At 46.0% G+C, this 7,103-nt stretch overlaps 1 long non-coding RNA gene across 2 annotated transcripts; it reads right to left on the bottom strand.

Moving 5' to 3' along the window:
- Positions 1 to 335: 335 nt before the first annotated feature.
- Positions 336 to 4,645, bottom strand: LOC120452567. 2 transcript variants are annotated; one of them, XR_005616477.1, is made up of 3 exons: positions 4,505 to 4,645; positions 4,152 to 4,440; positions 336 to 870 (listed from the first exon to the last, which is right to left on the bottom strand). It is a non-coding gene; the product is annotated as an uncharacterized LOC120452567 (long non-coding RNA). The 2 variants fall into 2 exon arrangements; XR_005616478.1 differs by having other exon boundaries at positions 336 to 648.
- Between the last annotated feature and the right edge of the window lie 2,458 nt (positions 4,646 to 7,103).

Genomic DNA, 7,103 nt, shown 5'->3' with positions numbered 1-7,103 from the left:
ATTGAAAAAAATATAAGGAGCAAGGACGACAGCGAGAGCAGCAGGATGCCATCACGCTGCGTATCTTTCACTGAAAACGCATTCCCTCCATTCGCCTCCTTTCTCGCTCTATCTCTTTCCATCACTCTACGTGTGTGTTGGCTGGTGTGTGTGTGTGTGTGTGACGGGCTGCATGGCAGACATTGCTTATACGCCATGTTGACCAACAGCGGCAACAGTTTTGTGTTTTACTTTAAATTGCATAAATATGAGCACATCATTGTGTGTGCTCCAAGCGCACTGGGAAAATTCTTGGAAACATGCTAATAAATTAAAAATTAAGATATGAAGATAACTTTGTCACTTACGAGATTCTACTTTCATTTACATCCGAAATTTGTTCCAGTACAGAACTTAAACGCTAATCGAAAGGCACCTTGTGAAGACAATGAATTTTCTATAAAAATCTTAAATACAAAAAGTGAATGGCATTCTTTATGGTGTGGCTGCAGTTTCAGACCAGTTTTCTCGCAGTGCAATCGTGCGTGTGCTGTGTTGCATATTTTTGGCCTCAAAGTGTGGCCTTCGGAACGCTGCGCTTCATCTCCCGTTGTTGCATCTCTGGGCTTCTCGCAGTGGACAGTTGGTCGTCGGTTTTTGGGTTGACACCTGCAATGCTCGCATTTTATTACATTTTATGCGCCAGCTCATGTGTGCGTTTGTGTGCGTTTGGACGGCATTGGCGACGGCGTCCATGTCAGTTGACAAAGGCATTGGACCGAATAAACAAATGATATTCAATTTATTGTTCTCACCATATCCAGTTTGCGGAATGTGCCCGGGGGTCTTGCTTTTATTTCCCATGGCGCCCGAAATTATGAAATTTATTTGCTGAAATGTGAAGAAGGTCAGGCAGCGTGAAATGAGCAGAAAAACAGTAGCAGCAGGATCAGCAGCAGCTGTCTCGCTGGAAACTCATTTAAAGGGATTAATTTGGGTAAGCTCTGCGGTGCTTAACGGTTCGCCAGCGCAATTTTAGCAACGCAACGAGAACTAAGCCGCCATGGCCTTATTTTAGAATAATTGGCAGTCTGTGGGTGGTGTACGTTAAAGGTGTGATATATATTTTCGGGAAAATAGCAAATGCAGCGGCAGCCAAAAATCGCATGCAACTGCAAAAAGGACAACGAATGGGGGGAAACTAAGTTTCTGCTTTGCTGAAAACTTTTGGCACCGCAAGTTTTGCCAGAGCAGACAACACCCACTATCTGCTGTGCAAACTTTGCTTTGTCGCGCATATGATATTCCTTCTGACATTCAATCTGTGAGTGTCCCTGGAGGACTCTGCCTCGACATCGACTCCATTGACCGAACCGAACCAAACCAAACCGAAACGAACTGAACCGAACCGAACTGAGCTGAACCGACAGCAATTTGCCAGAGTACGTCTTGCGCTTGCTGCTTGAGTGGATTTAAATTTACTCAGCCAGTGTTTTTCGCCCTTCAATGGCAATGCAATGAGCTGGAGAAACTCCTTCCATTCGCTTCGCATCCCAGATCAATTTTGATAGATATAAAATCCGACGAGGACGATGAGGGGAAATCAATGGACTAAATACCGCAGTGAATGCAAACAGACACCGGCTGCCTGAAGCTCACCTGTCCAGGGGTGTAGCAGAATGGGGGCGGAGGGGAGCGTTGAGGTCTACATCAGCACATCGACAACATCAAAAGCCAACAGCCGCATACAGCACACATACGCATACATTCATATATCAGCGTGCATCGAGCGCCGCCGGATGTGGCCGCTGTGTTCGGGTACTTAGTAAGCATATCCGTTTTGGTTTTATTTCCGCTTGGGCTACTCACAAACACACACATACACAGGCACACACACATCTGCATACATGTGCGAGCACCTGCAGCCTTTGCTTATGTATGCACACAAAGCAATTGCAATTGCAATTTGATGCGCAAACAAAAGCCGAACTCAGCTCCAGGTACACTGCTGCGCTGGCCCTGATCCTCTTTTGGGCTCGGAAATGCAATTTTTGCCTGCGGTCACGTTGATTGCCTGCTTCGGGCTTCTGGCTACGCTTTTTGACGCCTTCCACCGCAAGCCGAACTGCGCCAAAGCTCATTTCCGGTGCTACAATTAAAATGTTAATCCACCGGATGCAGGTGGCAGCCATCGTGGACAAGAACATGATTATGCTAATCATTTCTTTGTAGTATCCCAAGGTAACTATAAGGGTGCGTTAGTAGAGATAGTAAATCCGAGTGGCGATTACTCTTTCAAGCATTTAAATATTAAACTTTGCTGGTTGGTCCTAAGCCCATTGCATATGTACATTGTTATCTTGTTTGTAGCTACACTACCATACCATAGTATCCACGAGAGTATTGCCACATTCGACCACATTTGTTACACACTTTTTTTTTAGTTCAAATTGCATCAGGATGAAGCTAAATTTTTCGTTAATTAAGGCGAATTCTCGCAGCTAGAGCGCAAAAAGCGAAAGCAAATATCGCCATGCGGCTGCGGCGGTGGCAGCGTAAAACTTAAATAAGACAAGCATCCCGCTGCCATTTTTCCCCTGAGTTTTCCCCCAACGCTTTTCCATGCTGCACACCCAAACCAGACCCTCGACGACCTCAGCGCATTTGCTGGGATGCAATTTTAATTTAGCCACCGAAATGAGCAGCAGGGCAAAATGAGGCAGTGGAAACACAGAGGCTGCTGCCGCGGTTCAAGTCGAGAGTTCTCGTCCGGGCAAACAAAGCAGCCCGCCGAATTGTTTCGCGCATTCATTTTAAGTCATTTCGGAGGCGAGTTTGCCTAATGCACAGCTGTGGTCTGAAGGGCGGCCGGCATACGGGGCGTATGCGCAACTTATGAAGATTGCCGCGGCTGTTGATGTTGCTTGCCGCTTTTTGTTGCCTCTTGGCTTCTGGCTGTTGGGTGTTGGCTGTTGGGTGTTGGCTGTTGGGTGTTGGCTGTTGGGTGTAGGGTGTTGGGTCTACGTTGCCGCTGCATTTCGCCTAAAAATGTCAAGTCACAAGTGTTGAATTCACACTTGACAAAGCAGCTGCCTGGGGGCGTTTGGGCGTGGCGTGAAGTTGGCGAGGGAGCAGCGGAACACTGCCAACTCGCTGGCACATTGCAACTGACAGTTTTCATTAAAATGTTATCAAAAACGCAGCAGTATCCACCGCCGCAACCCCTCCTCCCATGGGCCAAACCGCAAATGTGCCAGGACGAGATGAAGAGGGTGAAGAAAGTGCACAACAAATGGCTGTGAAGGAGCTGGGACGAGATCTGGGCGGGATATCTGCAACTTAAATGACAGAGAGATACACTAATAACAGCGCCAAGGCATTCAGCCATCAGGCAACATGTGTCCTTCCTTGTCGCTCCGCAGCACTAATCTCAGCCAGTCAAAGTGGAACGCGAACATGGCAGCTGCTCCACTCCCGATCCATCTACCACATCCATCCACTGGGTTCCGCCAACCACGCCCACAAGTTGCAAGTGCAGCTTATTAATGGCAACCTCTTTTTGGGGCAAATGTTTTCATGTCATTGCCAGGACTTGAAGAAGTCGAGGGATTGGTCTCGAATGTGAGCCACAAATCAGTCAATTCGCGTTAGAAAAGGATTGCACTTAAAGGATAAAGGATTCTATTCACTTAAAAACCTCTTTTCTGTATACAACCTATACTTTCCTAATATATTGGGAATACCGTGTTAAGTAATTCAGAACCAACTGACAATTTTAATATCGTTTTCCCTTGATGTATTTGAGCTTGTGTATTTTGAGTGCATTTCCCAAAAGCTCCACTTCTCGGCTCATCAACTTTCACAGCCACCAACATTTCGCCTAACATCCTTTACTGCTAAATACGCCTCACGTTCCCATGCACAATACACAACACACACTTCCATACACTCGCACACACACGCACCTAAGCGCTGCTTAGATAATAAGTTATTTTGCGTAAAAAGAAAATGAATGCAAATTTCGGTGGCGTGGCAGAAAGTTTTTGATTAAAGTGAAAACGAAACTCGGCTAAATTTAATTTAGACCAACTCCTGCGGGGGATCATTTCATGAGAGGGATGTGGGGTAGCTCATGTTATTCCAGGTGTGCATTGCAGGATAGTTTTAGTTACCTGCCTTTCAACTCCTCCTCCACCTGCCGTTTCTGCTGTCAATTTTCATAGTGGCTTCTGCTGCTTTACAACTGAAATTTATGGTGCACAAATTTGTCAAAAATCTGTGTATATGTGTGGGGTGAATGCTCCGTAGTTCGCTATTGCATCGTTGTTTCCGTCGATACTCGTTCGGTATTTAACACTACAAGTGGTATCATGTTCAAAAACAAGGATTATGTCTATCAGTCAATGAATTGTCTTTCGGACTTTGTCAGTGAGTTTCTTGGACCTTTATGTCAGCAGAAGTCTACTTAATACACGATATTATTATTTAATGCAAGAAATAATTTATTATTTTATATCTTACTCACCTTGTCATATATTTCCGATTTTTATGTTTGTAGTTGGTTGCCCCAACTCATCATTTTTGTCACGTTAAACGCTTGGCTGGCTATGCGGCCAACCTTCTTTCGAGTGGGTAATCCGAATACATTCTCGACTTGGCTCACTCTGGTCTACAATTAGTTTTCACGCTCGAGCGGCTCTCTGTGCCCCTGTCCCTCTCCCTGCCCCTGCCACGAAACCCTGAGGCCCCGAACCCGCCGTATCGGCCATACACACCCTGTTGTTAAGGAGACAACGTTTAATTAACCGTTTTGGGGCCCGCACGATGGTCGTAAAACCGTTAAAGTAACCGAAAGTAACTGGGATTTTTATGGTCTTAGTTGCTGTTTTTCAATTCCAAACTAATTTCAAGTAGACGACCCACCTAGAGCACCCCGCTAACCCATTTTCCAGCGCAGATAAGCCGCATCTCACATAACTCACATGAGAAGGGCCTATCGGGCCTTCCACATGAGCGGAGGCAGTCAGGTGTCTATTAACTGCCAAGATTTTTGAAGCATGCCATCGCGACCCAGCACCACCCAGTACCACCCAGCACCAACCCACCACCCATCATCATGCCAGGAAACTTTCCCTCTGGCTCGCTTACCCAACAAATTTCCCATTAAAATCAAATGGAATTTCATATATTCGCCGGTAGAGGGCGCATTTGGGCTTAAGGATGGGTGTGGCAACAGCTGCACTGACATTCGCCAGCGTACTTAATGACTAATGGACTCTTAATGATCTAACAAGGTACACACAATCTAAATACATGGGTGTATATACACAACATTGACACCTTCAGCTGCATTTTCCCAGCAATGAGGCGAAAGGATGTTGTTCCTGCTGCTGCTACTGCTGCTGCTGCTGCAGTTGCTGTTGTTGGTGTTGTTGTTTTTGGTGTTGCCGAGCGGATGCACGATGTCGCCTCACAACAAAGTTCAAAACTTAATAATGCAACATTAGTTGCCGCGTTGACGGGGCTGCCATATACATACACAAAGAAATATTAGTGGGATTACCAGCTTAAATGTATAATCATCAGCTTATTACTATTAAATACTTATAACAATTCAAATAACGTTTACTTGGAATACTTATAGTTATGGTGGATGTGCCATACATCCACTGATAAATGTTTTATTATTTTAGTTGGTATCTCCTGCAACTTAACGTTAGTACCTTATTGCTAACAGATTATTCATATATAATAATCAAATTATAGCGAATGGTTGATAATGATATTAAACATAGTAACAGTTTTTCTCTTGTGTAGTTTATGTAGGTGGCCTCGGCGTTTTCAGCTCACGAAACGTGCCACTTGCATCAGTCGCGAAATGTTGCAAGTGCCACTGGCAGCACGTTGCAAATATCCTTGTTTGGGGAGGGGCATGGTAGGCGGTGGATGGGCGTCGCTGGTGTTTGGGTTGCCCTATATGCAAAGGAAGCGGGTAGAACGGCAAAAAGAGCACGCAAAAACTCGACCAAATTGCAAAAATTAAATTAGTAAATTTTGTTACAAACTTGCCATGGCAAAAGGGGGCCGGGTGTCTGGCGGGTGCTCTTGGCCAGCTGGAAGGGCTCTTGGCCTAGGTCAATGGGGTTGCCTTGCTGTTTTGTCGCTTGCTGTTGCTGCTGCGTCTTGCGATGTTGCTGCTGCTGCTGCTGTTGCATTCTGTGTCGTTCATGCGCTTCATTTATCACGCAGCTGTCAAGTTTCGCCAGACCAAGAACCGTGACTCCCAGAAGGTGAGTTGAGTGGGGCGAATAATGGGGGGGCCGGAAGAAACTTTACGAGCGCAGCTTGGCCGAAATTAACCTTCGACCAGCCCCCAAAAAGCCGAGAGGAACCGGAAGAAGTAACCAAAACAGTTTTACACGCCGCCGCACAAAGCAAACACCTTGAACATATGTCAAGTAATCAGCAAGCAAAGTCGCTTCTGAACGGCAATTGGAATCTACCTCTGAGTCCGATTCCGCAACTGAGTCCCCGGATCTGAATCTGAATCTGAATGCGAATCCGAATCTGAGTCAACGGCAGACGCTGGGGCAAAGTTTACCTTGGCGGCACATGCCAAGCATAAAATTGAATATGTATCCAAGACTTGGCGAAATGAATCTCCAAACGGCAGTGGCAGCGGTAGAGGCAGCCAAGAAGGTAACTTTATGCTAGACAAGCCTCGCCAGTGTAAACAGGCTAGATAAACGGACGGGCAAAAGCGGCGGGTCGTTCGTCGCCAGAAGTTCACGCCTCAGCGGTTTTGCGTTTGCGCGCCGTTGCCGACGTCACCGGCAAAATATGGGATTGTACACTGTAAATAAATTTTTAGCAAAGATGCACCTTTAAAAAGGCCCTCCTAATAAATAAAAATCCAGCAATCATACCTTTGGAAAGCCTTTCTCAATAGAAATTTATTTCTATGTAATGTATTGTCACATATGAGGAGCTCTTGCAAAGCGGTAAAGAAGAAAACCACCTAGGCCTTCATTTTCAGTGCAAGCCGAATGGCGGGACATTCGTAGGGGGTGGAAACGTGGGAGGCGGCCAGGCCAGTTACGATTTTTGACTCGCCGGTCCGCTCG

Source organism: Drosophila santomea, chromosome 3R (assembly GCF_016746245.2).
Source record: "Drosophila santomea strain STO CAGO 1482 chromosome 3R, Prin_Dsan_1.1, whole genome shotgun sequence".
NCBI lineage: Eukaryota > Metazoa > Arthropoda > Insecta > Diptera > Drosophilidae > Drosophila > Drosophila santomea.
Note: the sequence above shows the minus strand (reverse complement) of the source record. Positions and strands in the feature narration are given on the sequence as shown.